A 15407-nucleotide genomic window follows, 5' to 3' on the forward strand; every position below is an offset into this window, starting at 1 on the left:
ATAAAACTAAATAAATATTAAAAAAATAATAAATAAAATTAATTAAAAATAAAACTTAAATAAAATTTAAAAAATATAAGTATTAATGAAAAATAATAAACAAAATTAATTAAAAAATAAAACTAAATAAATTAATAAATATATATAAGTATTAATGAAAAATAATAAATAAAATTGATTAAAAAATTAAAATTAAATAAAAATTTAAAAATATATAAGTATGAATGAAAAAATTAATAAATTAAATTAAATTTAAAAATAAAACTAAAAAAAATCAAAAAAGATAGAAGGGCAGAACAGACATTTAAAGGGGGGAGAGAGAGGGGAGGGGGGAAAAGCAATTTACCTCCAATAAACCCCTCAACCTACATGAACCCAAGTCCTTGTATCCGCCCACTACACATCCCTTATTTTCCACCGCCTCCTCACCTAACCTTTCCTTCTTCACTGTTGACCTCTTTTCACATATCGCGTCCACCTCGTGCAGAAATGCCTCGTCCAGGTCGTCATCAAGAATGGTTTTTTCTGGTATCATGGTTCCGGAAGAAGACGGAGTCGAGCAGCCGTCTGTGATGTCAGAAAGCGGAGCCCTTTGGCGGCATCTGTCAAATACGCAGTGAAAAAATGCTAGCTCAGCAGGCAAACCAATCCAATAAAAGGAGTAGAATCGAACAGAAGGAGTTGATTACTTGGAGGAGGAAGAGGGAGGCGAAGGGAAGAGTCCGTCGCGGGATCTCTTGCTAACGACGAGGAAGGGTTTGGACGCGCCGAAGGCGCGGAACCGCCTTGCCCAGCAAATCTGCAGTCGACGGCGACCTGGCGATTGTTTTCGCCGGAGCCCTCAATCTCCCGGAACCGATTAGGACTATCGGAGTCCGACTCAAGTTTTATACCATGAAATTGGGCCTTAGGCCTTGGGCCTTGAGCCTTGAGCCACGTTTAATAAATGAATGACATAATTCCTAATTTAGTCCCTCATTATTTGACATGATCTCAATTTCATTTCTCATTTTTTAATGATCAAATTTAGTCCTTCAATTTTTAAATATTTTTTCAAATCAATCCTTCGGTCAAAATCTCTATTAAAATTGATAAGAAGACTTGTTTAACCGGTGGAAGTGACTGATTGCTTTTATTCTTGTCCTATTTCCCTAATCCTGAAGATGACTTAGAAATCGCAAGACTTATGCCTTGTTCATCGATGTAAGGAGAGGTAGCTATTCATACTATCGTTATCATTCTTTCTCCTCTCTACTTTCATTTCGCCCTCCAATATGTCTCCCCTCCCCTCATCTCTCACCATTTTCTCTTTGTATTTTAATTTTAACTTATCATTCATCTGTTATATATATAACTATGCAAGTGCAGTTAAATCAAAAACCCCTCCTTTGGTACATACCTACCGGAGATTTTGGAGGTACTCTGGCAAGTTAGGTCAACTTTTATTGTGTGTTTGCTCTTCATAGCAGGTATACACCTCAAATCCTGTAACATAGAAAACATAAGGTTCCCGACAATAACATTTCTTAACTTCGTTTATTGGTATTATGTAAAATCCGAACTTCATTAACTCAATTCGTACAAAGTTATTTGACAAAAATATGGATTGTCATTTTGAATTTGAATGAAATTGAATTTGCAAATGATTTTAGTCATAGTGCCAAAAAGTCGAATATGCTCACCCCTAGCGCCCCCGTCAACCCATCTCAGGGTCAACACGGAGAAGGTAAATCATGAGTGACTACTAGCCTTTGGAATAATGACTAGCACATAAGGGAGACATTTACCTCGGCTTTGTCGAGATTTGAACCTCATACCTCATTGTGGCAACACCTTATGTGCTGGCCACTAGACCGTCCCGAGGGGACCCAAATGATTTTACTCATGTGGCAAAAGGCGAAATCGCTCGCCCCCAGTGCACCCGACCCAAGGTCATCACGAGGGAGGTAAATCACAGCATGCTGAGCGAGCATGTGGCGGGTGGGCCCAAATGATTTTACTCATGCTCATTGATATGAAGGGTAATGTAATTCCATTATTTTCTTTTCCAAACATAGTGATAAAGAACTAGTGAAGAAGTCAAGCTTCTGTACATTGCAGAGTATTTTGTTCTCCGTGAAGTAAATTTATTGATATCACATTGGCTCTCCCCTTATTTAATGACTCAACGTAGTTAATCTTGCTTGAATCACACTCCAAATTATGGTAAGATATACACAAATGAAGTTTTAATGTTTTGATAATTTACTATGTCATAATTTTCATTAATGCATTGAGTTATTAATTATTAATTTTGCATATTTTTCTAGCACTTTGAGGTCAACCAAATTTCCTTACATTTAAGCTATATTATAATGGAGAGATGAAATTTGGTCTTCATGACAAAAAATATATTGGTGGACAATTTGATTATTTTGACTATATTGATAGGGATATTTTAGGGATGATTGAATTGTGGGGTTATCGGAGGATCTAGATGACATGCAGTCTATCAAATTTTGACATAAATTTGGAGAAATATTGAAAGATGGAAGATATTTGGAAAATGACACAGATGTTATGGATATTATCCCCCATATTCCTAGTGATTATAAGGTTGAGATATACATTGAATAGAATGATGATCAGGTTGGGGAGCATACTGATTAGGATGGAGACAGATGTCATGGAATCTTAGATACATAATATTGATGAAAATGTTAATGAATTTGAAGAAAGTGAATATGATTTGAATGAAAATGATAGGTTGTTTGGAATTTTTGTGGATTATGATACAGGAGTTAGTAAAGAGAAAGACATGATTGATGATGGATACATATCTGATGAGTTGCTTCATATGATGCAACAACATGAAGGGGATGTTGATTGTGGGAATGATGATGATTTTGGGGATACATTAACTTCTTATTATGACGATGAAATACGAGATTTCCCTATTTATGATAAGAAGATTGATTCCGAAAACCCACAATTGAAGCTTGGGCTGATTTTTAATTCGAAGAAAGAAGCAAAATTTACAATTAAGCATCATTGCATCAAAAAATGAATGTCAGTTATGTTTGTAAAGAATGATGGCAAGAGGCATAGAGCAAAATGCAGAAACAATGATTTTGGATGGTTAATTCATGTTTCAATGATGACCAATGACAAGTGTTGGCAAGTTAAAACTTTCGAAAAGAAACACAACAATTGCATTTAGGGGGTTGAAAATAAATACATTACCTCAACTTGATTAGGGAAAACATTTTTCAAAAAAATTCATGACAAATCCCAAGTTAGGAAGCCTTGAGTTCAAGAATGAGATTCTGTGAATCGAAGAATACAGAGATTTCTAGGAAAGTGGCTTCTTAGCGAAGAGAAAGACATTGAGTTTGGTCAAGGGAAGTATTGAGGAGCAATTTGGTAAAATTAGAAATTATTGTACTGAGTTGAAACAGACTGATAGAGATGCCATCGTTATTTTGAAGTTGACTGAGGATGCAGTTAAACCAAGGTTTCAAAGAATGTATATTTGCTTTTCTGTATGCAAGTTAGGATCCAAGATCCATGTAGACCCATCATTGGTGTTAATGGTTGTTTTCTGAAATCAAAAACGGATGGATAGTTATTGTCAACTATGGGATTGGATCCAAATAATAACATATTTCCAATATGTTATGCCTTATTTGAGGGAGAAACAAAAGATACTTGGATGTGGTTTTTGCAATTGTTAGATGTTCACATAAACTTGGGAAGTAATTATGCATGGACATTTATGTCTGACAAATAGAAAGGATTGATTCCTGCTTTGGGGAGTTTGTTTACGAATGTTGAGCACAGATTTTGTGTACGACACATGCATAACAACATGAAAAATGATGGATATAAAAGCATGGCCATTAAAAATGCTTTGTGGGATGCTGCAAAGGCGATGAGAGGTCATGAATTTCGTAAAAGGATGCAGTAGTCGAAGGAGATTGATCGTAATGCATACGAGTAGTTAGCAAAAAAGTATGAGAATCATTGGAGTAAGACATTTTTCATCACTATCCCCAAATGTGACATATTGTTAAATAATATGTGTGAGTGATTCAACAGTTTGATTTCGGATACAAGAAAGAAGTCAATAATTGAAGTGTTTAAAGCAATCAGAAATTTGTTAATGTTCAGTTAAATCGTGAGAAGGTTGGAAAATGGAATACAAGAAACCGTCCAAGGATAAGAGCTATCTTAGCTAAAATTTCTTTTGAGGTTGCCAAACTAATTCCTATAAAATCAAATGATATGCACTTCCAAATTAAGGCAACAAGCAGTCAGGAGCAACACACGGTGGACCTTTCTACAAATTCTTGCAATTGTAGACAATGGGATTTAATAGGTATTTCATGAAAGCGTGCATTATGTGCACTTTGGTGTAAACACGAAGACTCTAAGGCTTTTGTTAGTCACTACTACAAGACTGAAGCTTACAAGAAATGTTATTCAAGATTGATAATGCCAATTAATGGGCTTGATTTGTGTCCTGACTGTCTGTTTCCACCTCCACTTCCTCCAGTTTATAACAAGAATAAAGCTAGAAGACCGGCCAAATTGAGAAAAAGAGAACTTAATGAACCTCCAACAAAAAGTCATACCAAATTGAAAGCTCCACATAGACAAAACAAATGCAAGAGATGTGGTCATTTAGGTCACAATCAAAGGACTTGTACAGATGACAGAAACACAAAACAAGAGGCAAATTCACAACAAAGCAATGTCCAACCAACAAACATCGATTTGGTACTCAACGCAAGGGAGAAATTACAAGTTAATTAAAAACATTCTCTAAAAATAGTTTCTTAAAGTTTTGTTAACATTCATAAAATTGAATAAACGTGAAGAAACCAAGAACAATTGAGATACAGATTGGAGGGAGCTCGAACACCTTATCTAATGTGAATGTAAGTTTACTTGATGACATTTTATGCTTTTGCTTCCATGTATTAAATTATTAAACATATTGTTGAAATGAATTTAGGTGGATTAATCTACATCATTCAGACACCATTGTTTGTCAAAGGTGGTAGAAATTATGCCACAATCTCTAGACTTCAATCGATATTAAGTGATTCATGCAGACAAGTTCAATCAATGTCTCAAGCAGTGTCAAAGCCTAGGTCTAGCCCAAATATCTTGAAGAAGAAGAGAATAACGTCATCACAGTCTTCTGTCAGCAAGAAATGATCATTGCTTGTTTTATGAATTTTGGATTTTTACTTTTGGTACTGGTGGTTGTATATAATTGGTACTAGTGGTTGTTTTGGTGTTGATGGTTCTTATGTTTTACTTTTGGTAGTGGTGGTTATGTATTGGTACAAGTGGCTGTTTTGGTGCTGATGGTTCTTATGTTTTAGTTAGGTTCTATGTTTTAGCTAGTGTTGGAGTTTATGGTTTGGAATGATACATATATGTTTTGGTGAGTACTTTGCACTAGCTTTTGCATGGGGAACTTGCTCATTATTAGCTTTCTTCCAACCTAATTTTGTATAAAGGTAAAATGGATCTTCTAATACACGTAGACTATGCTCCTTGATTCAAGTAATAAAATGCTAGCATATTAACTTTATACAAATCCATTTTATTTAAATGCACCAAGAAGCATAATCTTACTTTGTACATGCTATGGCAGTGAGAACCTATGACATAGCCTTATGGTTCATTTCTTTAAAATACAAAAAAAATAAATCATTTCTATGGTAATTAAAAGTTTTTTAAAAAAATCATATCACTTGCTTATTTCTTAAGATAAAAGGGACCATTAAATATTAAAATAATAACTAATAGATCATTTAGTTTGGTAACGAGTGATACAATACAAATATTAATATTTGAGAATAACATTAACTAATCACACAATTGAGTAGTAACAATAACAAGTTCCATCTTTTCATATATTTTCGCAACTATTGTTGTGTGATCATGATTCTCACGTTCTACTCCTCTCAGGACGGTTTAATGGCTAGCGCATGAGGTGTTGCCACCATGAGGTCTGAGGTTCGAATCTCGACAAAGCCGAGGTAATGTCTCCCTTATGTGCTAGTTATTATTCCAAAGGCTAGTAGCCGCCCGTGATTTACCTTCTCCGTGTCAGCCCTGGGACGGGTTAGCGGGGGCGCTGGGGGCGAACGTATTCGCCTTTTGCCACCATGATTCTCACGTTCTAACTCCAGTTGAGCATCTTGTAGCTTAGCAATTTTTTTAGATTCGTTAGGTGTTGTACTTGAACTTGAACTGAAATTTGAAGTTGAAGTCAAAAAATTGTTGTCACTAAAATTAAATGAAGCAGTTACAGACTATTTTGACTGTGTCTTTAAAATTGCGTCATAATCTTTTTCTGCCTCTTCTTTGCTCTAATATGATTTGTGTAAAGCACCATTAAATTTATTCACTTCATTATGTGTTTCTGCCTAACTATCATAAATATCAGGTTTACGTCCAACAAATATAACATATATTTTGCCCTACATTAAAAATAAATTTTAAAAAACATTATTTCCAATGAGTAAAAGTATAAATTGCATTAAAAGATTAAAATTTTCAAAAGGCTCACCATTTTAACACAAGTCACCTTAACAAGGCCAACTATGTCTACATAATATAGTCAATATTCCATGGTTACAATTTTTAAATGTACACACAAAAGCTATAATACTACAATAAAATAATAGTCAAAATTACTTGGCAATGCTTAATGAGGGAGTATATGGGCTCTTGATCAAACTTCCAACTCTACAAACTTTTAAAGCTTCCCTTTCGCACTTCAAAAACAAAATTGTTGGTGCGGGAAGCATCCGACGATCGAACCTTCGTTTTGATAATGGCAAAGGATTCAAAATTAAGTTAGTGTGTGATTTAACATGGTTGAATGAGTGTTTCAGGAAAGTCCTAGTTGCGGTTAAGCAGGTGAAAAACCCTAAGGGGTGGTAACATTAGGTCCTAGGGGGGCGGTAACCCTAGGTGGAGGAAAACCCTAAGGGGCGGCAATCTTAGGTCCTAGGGGGCGGTAACACTAGGTGGAGGAAAACCCTAAGGGGCGGTAACCCTAGGTCCTAGGGGGTGGTAACCCTAGGCGGACAGTCCAGTCGGCCTGGAGGACCGGACTGGCATCAGGTAAATCTCCTGAGTGGAGTAGGTGAGGACGCGTTCCCCGTAGAGGGAACAGTAGGCGTCGGGTCGACCTAGGGTTTCCGGTTGGAAATCCGAAGTCAGACTCGGACAGTCCGAAGACTGTCAGCTCTTTTTCACTTATGAATTATCAGATTCTAACATTGTCTTGCAGGGTATGCAATTGCTCGGACTAACCTTGTTTTGCAGGAGAAGCGGCTCCTGGAAAAAGGAGGTCCGGGCGCCCGGAGGTCCGGGCGCCCGGAACAGGTCCGGGCGCCCGGGACCAACTTTTATCCCCTGCGCGACTTCGCGACGTGGAGCAACCTGGTTGGCTGGCCACGTCACACTCCAGGCGCCCGGAAAGGTCCCAGGCGCCCGGAACCTCATATAAAAGGAGGGTTGAGGTGCAGCTTTAAAACACAATCTTCTAAGCATTCTCCGTGCGACAAGCTGCTAACGTCTCGACTCAGAAGTGCTGCAACGACAACCCGGAGCTTCAGTTTTAGTCTTTTTATTGTCGGTACAATATTCTTTTCTGCTTAAATTGTACTTAGCTTGTAATAGCTTTTACGAATTATAGTTGTTGCCCACCGGAAGCGATCAAGGATCGCGAGCCTTCGAGTAGGAGTCGTCACAGGCTCCCAACGAAGTAAATCCTTCGTGTCCACTTTATTTACTTTCCGCTGCGTTATTTCTGAACAAGCTTTTACGATTTCGAAAAACGAAATAGCCACGAGCGCTATTCACCCCCCTCTAGCGCTTTCGATCCATCAAAAATAACATAAAAAACTAGCATACTTTTTTTCTTTTGCAAAGTAGGACACAGGCATTGAATCTGCGTAACCTAGTGGGAACATTGGAAAGAGTAAATCTTTTCGAGAAAAGGAGAGAATGCGAAACAAGGTAAGCTTAAATTCTACCAAGTGCCTATAGCAATCAATCATTGACGAAACTTAGTGACAGATGAATGATAAGCTAAAATCAAAATAATAAAGAAAAAATGATGGGAGGGGAGGGAAGACATGTTGCAGGGTGAAATGGAAGTAGCGAGGAGAAAGAATGGCAACAGCGCCAAGAATATACTGCCTCTCCTTACATCGTTGACCAAGGCATGAGTCTTACAATATCTAGGTCATCTCCAGAATTGGAGAAATAATGTAACAATAAAAGCAACACATAGGCCACTTCCACTGATTAAATAAGTCTTCCTATCTATTTTAACAAGGATTTGGACTGAAGTATCGATTTGGGAGAACGTTCAAAAATTGAAAAACTAAGTTTGGTTAATTGAAAAATGTGGGACTAAATCGGGACCACGTCAAATAATGAGGGACTAAATTAAGAATTAACTCTTTAATAAATATATATGAGGGGCATAAGCCTATTTAAAAGCCCACAGTCGTTCCCTCAACCGACCTTCGACCTCCTCTATGGCTCCCTCCTCCAAATCCCGCCGCCGCCGCCGCCAACGAGCAAAATCTTTCTCCCACCGCAGGATCTGAGAATGGCGGTGAGGCTGCCATCACGGTAGCTTTAGTTGTTGCTATGCCGCGGCAGCCTCGGATGCCGCGACAAGGCTGATCTCTGAAGCGGTGTCGATGTCCACAGTATCCTCTGCCACCGGACCTTCCAACGCCGCCAGACCGACCTCCAATCCCACCGGCGACCGTCTAGTGGGCTCTCGGCTACCTATATTCATGGGTAAGCACAACAGATTTAGTGACATTGAGGATTGAAGAAAGTTAATCAACTGTGAAGCAAGAATCTTTTTCTTTGACATTTTTGTAATTTGGATTTTTGAATCAAAACTGCTATTGATTGGTATGCATTTTGTGTAAGCCAATAGTTTCAATACTATTTCTTTTCCTAAAATTTTTATCTCCTTACTCTGCTTTTTCAATTATTGTGGTTATTGTTGTGTATATTATTTGATTGAATTGACACAGACAGATTGATAATTATTGGATTGAAGGGAGACTAAAACATATGATTACTCTATTGTGAGATTCTTAGGTACAAAATGAAATAGGTAGGGGTGAGCATTCGATTAATTTGATATTAATTTTGTATAAATTTTTTTATTGTTATTTTAAACAAATTTAGTTAATTCGGTGTTAACTGAAATAACTAATTCGGTTAATTCAGTTTTAGTAAAATTTTGATTTGATTCGGCTAGTCAACACTAAATCAGTTTTCGGTTAATTTATGGACCGAATTAACAGAATACTCACCCTTAGAAATATATATCTAATCGGGGCACCGGGCACGGAAGTTTTCTAGGAATCACATGATCTGTGAAGGACTATGGAGTCTCTCCGCCATTGACAATGTTGGATAGAAATGTCAAAAGCAAAGACAATGGATCTTCGCTAAGCGGTGACAACTGACAAGGGAGATTCAGAGTCATCAGAAGCACTGCCCGCCTGGTCGCTACACTACTGTTTCTTCCTTTAAACTTAATCTATGGCAGTGTAAGAATCTGCACGTATAATTGATATGTTGGCACTCCCATTTCCTAAATTTTATAGGGCTTCGATTTGGGGACTCTTGCTTTGATATCTCCTGTGCAAGGTAAGACTGCTTTCTTAGCTGTGCTCAGGTCTGGCAGTTGCTCAGAGATTGGGCAAAAGTCGAGAATGGAGGACGAGCATATCTGCATTGATAATTTAGTCAGTCATCTTGGAGCTTCTGTCAATTTCCCATCTCCTGGTGCTTTCTATGGAGTGAGTTTCTGTTATCTATAGTTAGATTCACGCATTCATAGGCTTCTTTTCAAGAAATAGTGTGCTCGTTGCCTACATGGTTAATGCCATTTATTGCTCCTACCATCTTAAACTTTGTATCTTTGTTTCAGTTAGAATTCTGTTGTCAGATACTGAGATAAAGCAGTTAGTATTTGCAGGTTTTGACGGACATGGAGGATCTAATGCAGCTTACTTTGTGAAAAATAATATCCTCAAGTACATAATTGATGACAAGGATTTCCCTTGATGGATTAATTAAACCAAATTTAACTTCCTAAGAAAAACCTCTTCATCTTCATCTTCCTTGCACGTTGAAGATTAAGTGACAATAAAACTTCCTAACAAAATCCTTCATTTCCTACAATAATTTTGGTTTTCAAAGAGTCACAAATTAATATTGTCTTTTATGTCTTCTTTAATGTTGGTGTGTGTTACAAGCAACTCAAAAGTGTATAAAAGGAGAAGAACATGTATTGTTTTACATATGTTGGACCCCGTGGTTGTTTTGATGTGATCAACAAAGTTTAGGTTAGGTCTTATTTGTCTGATCCCTATGTCTAAGTGTGCAGGAGCTTAGGAGCGCAGGAAGTCGAGCGGAAGACGCAGCTAGCGAAAAGGACGACACGGGAAGGGAGTCGATGGGCTCGGTGCGTCCGAAGAACGAGAGAGCTGCGGAAGAGTACATCGATGGACGTGAAGAACGTGCGCGGCATTCGAGGGATGTAAAGCCAGGATGGAAGACTGCTCGAGGAGAAGGTCAGGAATTGGGTTCGAGTGAGCCCTATTCCGGTTGGCCAAATCACCCGAGCAAATCGAACTAGAGCAAGTTAACCAGGAGTTGACTTGACAAGTGTTCGGTCGACCGAACGCCATGATCGGTTGACCAAACCCCTATCAACAGAAGGCAGTCGTTGGCAACCAGCAGCCACGTCAGCAACCAGCCGTTGGTTGATCGGTCGACCGGACCCTCTGATCGGTCAATCGAACCAGAGATAAACTAGAAGACTTAGTCGAGCGTGCTGATCGTGCCAGCTCAGGGAGACCGTTGGCTGATCGGTCGACCGAACGCAAGGATCGGTCGACCGAACCTATGCTCGATCCACAGAGCCTGCATCCAGACGGAAAGCTGGGAGAGTTCATCAGGTTCGGTCGACCGAACCTGGGGATCGGTCAACCGATCCCCCTCTCGAGTCAAACCTTAATCCCAAAGATCAAGGGCTCTGGATGAGTCTTGGAACCCCTATATAAAGGGGTCTCGAACAGAATAATGGACAACGAAAATCATCAACTCTGTAATTCTTTTCTAAGCAACCTTTGTGCTCTTAAAGTGTAAAAGACTTCTCTGCCTTCAAAGAAGGAGACTCTTTTAGTGCGTCTTTCCACCGCCTTGGATTAACAACCGTCTCGATTGTAACCAAGTCAAATAGCTGAGTCGTCTCTCTTTTCTTTTCTATTAATTACTTTAATTATTAGTGTTGCTTTATTTTAGAGTTGAAAGTTTGAGGAGGGTATAATTTTTTATTGTAGGTAATTCACCCCCCTCTTGCCAGTCCCTGCTGCACCAACAACATATGCTAGTAAAACCAACAAAGTTTGACTTCCTCTTAATCTTCTTCCTCCTCTAAATATACTCTGTTCCTTGGTTAATCTTCCATCAATCTAGTATTAGAGTGATGGGCAACAATCTTGTTTCTCTTGTGCCTCGATTCAATGGTGAAAAATTTGATTATTGGAGCATTCTCATGAAGTTATGTCTTGAATCACAAGACTTATGGAGTGTTATTGAAGAAGGAGTACCGAAGGAGGAAGATTAATTAACCGAACCACAAAGAAATATTTTGAAGAACAAGAAGCAAAAGGATAGAAAGGTTCTTTTTCAAATTTATCAAGCCATTGAAATTTCAGTTTATGAAAGGATTTCAAAAGTAACGAGTGTTCAAAGAGCATGGGAGATTCTACAAACAACTTATTCTGGCCAAGACCAAGTGAAAAAGGTACGCTTACAATCTCTACAAGCAAATTTTGAAAAATTAGAGATGAAAGACAATGAAAATGTTTCAGAGTACTTCACACGAACCAGTTCCATTGTGAATCAAATGGCATCAAACGGAGAAATTATGGAGACCCAAAGGGTAGTAGAGAAAATCGTACGAAGTCTAACAAACAAATTTGATCATGTGGTAGTTGCTATTGAAGAATCACAAGATATTTCACTAATGTCCTTGGAAAGTTTGCAAGGAAGATTGGAAGCTCATGAGGTTAGAATTCTTCAACGAAGTCCTCTTATCTCTACATCAAATCAAGCTTTAAAATCCTAGTTCACATCCACGGGAGGCCGTGGCTCTTATCGTGGACGTGGAAGAGGTCGGAATCAAAGAAGAGATGGTAGTTTTTCTTACCAGCAGTGACAAGAAAATGGAAAAGAAGAGTCTCAAAAAGAGGAGAGACAATTTTCCTATAATTTCCAAAGAGGAAGAGGATGTGGAAATTACAAAGGTACAAAACCTTATATTGAATGTCATTATTGTCATAAGCCAGGACATAAAATAAATGATTGTTGGGAAAAATATCTTGAGAAAAAATGTGAAGCTGGATTAGTACATAAAAATGAACCTCAAAATTCTGAAACTTTACTGATTGCTAGTGATGGAAATATTGAAAACATTTGGTATTTGGATAGCTGAGCAAGTCGGCATATGACTGGTAATAAAAGCTTATTTTCAACCGTAGCAGAAGCTAACCATGGGCAAGTACCTATTGGAGATGCTAAGTCCTACAAAATTAAAGGAGTAGGAGAAATCTCTTTCAAAACAAAGTCTGGAAAAATTGACAAAATGTCTGAGGTATTTTATGTTCCTGGTTTACAGAGTAGTCTACTTAGCGTTGGTCATTTATTGAGAAAAGGTTTTGATATTCAATTTGCTGATAAGTATTGCACCATGAAGAAGAAAAATCAGTATGTAGCAAAGATTAGTTTGGGCTCAAATAATTTATTTCCTCTCAAACTGGATATTATAAATGCTGCATGTTATCTTTATGCTAATGAAGAAATTTCCAAGTTGTGGCATGACAGATTTGGGCATCTGAATTTTCAAAGTTTGAAGGAGTTAGCAAGTAAAAATATTGTTCAAGGACTTCCTAAAATTGATGGAATAAGTGAAGTCTGTGAAGAGTGTCAGCTTGGAAAGCAACATCGAGAGACATTCCCATCTAAATCTAAGTGGGAATCACATTCACCCTTAGAACTTGTCCGCACAGATCTTTGTGGACCTATGCGTGTACCATCTCTCGGAGGTAACTTATATTTTTTATTATTTGTTGATGACTACACCAGAAAAACTTAGATTTATTTTGTTAAAGAAAAATCAGAAGCTCTCTCTTGCTTTAAAATCTTCAAAAATGAAGTGGAAAATTTTTTTGGTTATCAAATAAAAAATCTGAGAAGTGACTGAGGAGGTGAATTTCAATCTTCTTTATTTGAAGAATTCTCTCAAAACCATGGTATTAGACATGAATTGACAGCTCGGTATACACCGCAACAAAATGGTGTCACGGAAAAAAAATAGGACAATCATGAACATGGTCAGATGAATGTTGAAGAAGAAAATTTTATCAGCTGAATTCTGGGCTGAAGCAGCTTCTTGTGCCGTCTACCTAATCAACATATCATTGACAAAAAGGTTACAGAATTCTACTCCAAATGAGACATGGTACGGAAAGAAACCAAATGTTAGTCATTTAAAAACTTTTGGTTGTCTTGCATATTCTCATATTCTTGATGCTTTAAGAACTAAACTTGATGACAAATCTAAAAAATGCATTTTTATTGGATATAGCGAAAGAAGCAAAACTTACAAGCTTTACAATCCAAAAACAAAAAAAATTGTGATTAACAGGGACGCCCGCTTTGATGAAAAAGCTTCTTATGTTTTCTCAGATTCGGCAGGTTCATCAAGTTGGGAAATTCTTGAATTTGAAGATGATTTTTCATCACCACAACCTGATGTTCCTAAAATAAATATGCCTCCATCACCATCACAAAGAAGAACAAGAAGTTTGAGAGACATTTATGATGTGACTGAAGAAGTAAATATGACAGATCAAGTCTATTTTACTTTCTTTGTAGGAGAAGATCGAATCACATATGAAGAAGCATCAAAAGAAAAGAAATGGTTGCATGCCATGAATGAAGAGATAAGCTCCATTGAGAAAAGTGATACATGGGAGCTCACTACTTTGCCATCATACAAATCTCCGATTGGTGTGAAATAGATTTTCAAGACTAAAACAAATCCAGATGGCTCCATTAATAAATACAAAGCAAGATTGGTTGCAAAGGGATACAAACAGAAAGAAGGTGAAGATTGTAGGATCGAAAAGAATTTAGATATCTCCACAATGACATGATATTGTCCACTTTGGGCCTAAGCCCTCATGATTTTACTCTTGGGCTCTACCCAAAAGGCCTCATGCCAATGGAGATATCTTTTCTCTTATAAACCCATGATCTTTCCCATGTGTTTCCAATATGGGACTATGTTTGCAACCTTGCAACCCCAACAAAGATTTCAATGAGGTATTTGCTCCTGTTTCTAGACTTGATATAGTTCGATTAATTATTGCACTTGCTGCTCAAAAGGGTTGGAAATTATTTCAAATGGATGTCAAGTCAGCTTTTTTAAATGGTCTTCTTCAAGAAGAAATTTATATAGAACAACCTCCTGGTTTTGTGAAAATAAGTGATAAGGACAAAGTATATAAGCTCAGAAAGGCTCTCTATGGGTTGAAGCAATCACCTCGTGCATGGTATGACTGAATTAATGATTATTTTATTAAATATGGTTTTCAAAGATATCTTTTTAAACATACACTTTATATCAAACAAAATTCTGAAGGTGATTGTATACTTGTGAGTCTTTATGTTGATGACCTGATTTTTATTGGAAATAATCAGGAGATATTGACAAAATTTAAAAACTCTATGATGAGAGAGTTCGAAATGACATATTTGGATGAGTTGCATCATTTTTTGGGCATTAGTGTTCAACAATGAGAGAAGGAACTTTTATCTCACAAGAATACTATGCATCTCAAATTCTTAAAAGGTTCAAGATGGAACATGCAAACCCAGTCTCAACTCCTTGCATCACAGGTCTGAAATTAAGTAAGATTGGTGAAGTAAAGATGGAGAATTCAACAAAATCTTGAACTCTTTCACTGTATCATTCATTTCACCCAGCCTGTGCAGCAAACAGTTCATATGTCTTTTGGAAATATCATTATCGATTGGTTGGAGTCCATGGAGGTAAATGTCTCCCGAGGGAAGCTACATCATATGACAGTTCGTATTCCCGCATCTCTGGGCGATCTTTCACGAAGACTGGTATGGTGGCTGGACAGGATGGCATCAGATGGATTGACGAACGTGCTCTTGGTGAGGGACCACGAGCTCGACCTCGAGAGGCAGGACAAGCACTGGCTCCAGTGGCTGTTGATCCTCAGGCGGACATTGAGGCACCTGGCTCTCCTGATCCTGCT

The sequence above is a fragment of the Zingiber officinale genome, chromosome 6B (genome assembly GCF_018446385.1).
Source record: "Zingiber officinale cultivar Zhangliang chromosome 6B, Zo_v1.1, whole genome shotgun sequence".
NCBI classification, from domain to species: domain Eukaryota; kingdom Viridiplantae; phylum Streptophyta; class Magnoliopsida; order Zingiberales; family Zingiberaceae; genus Zingiber; species Zingiber officinale.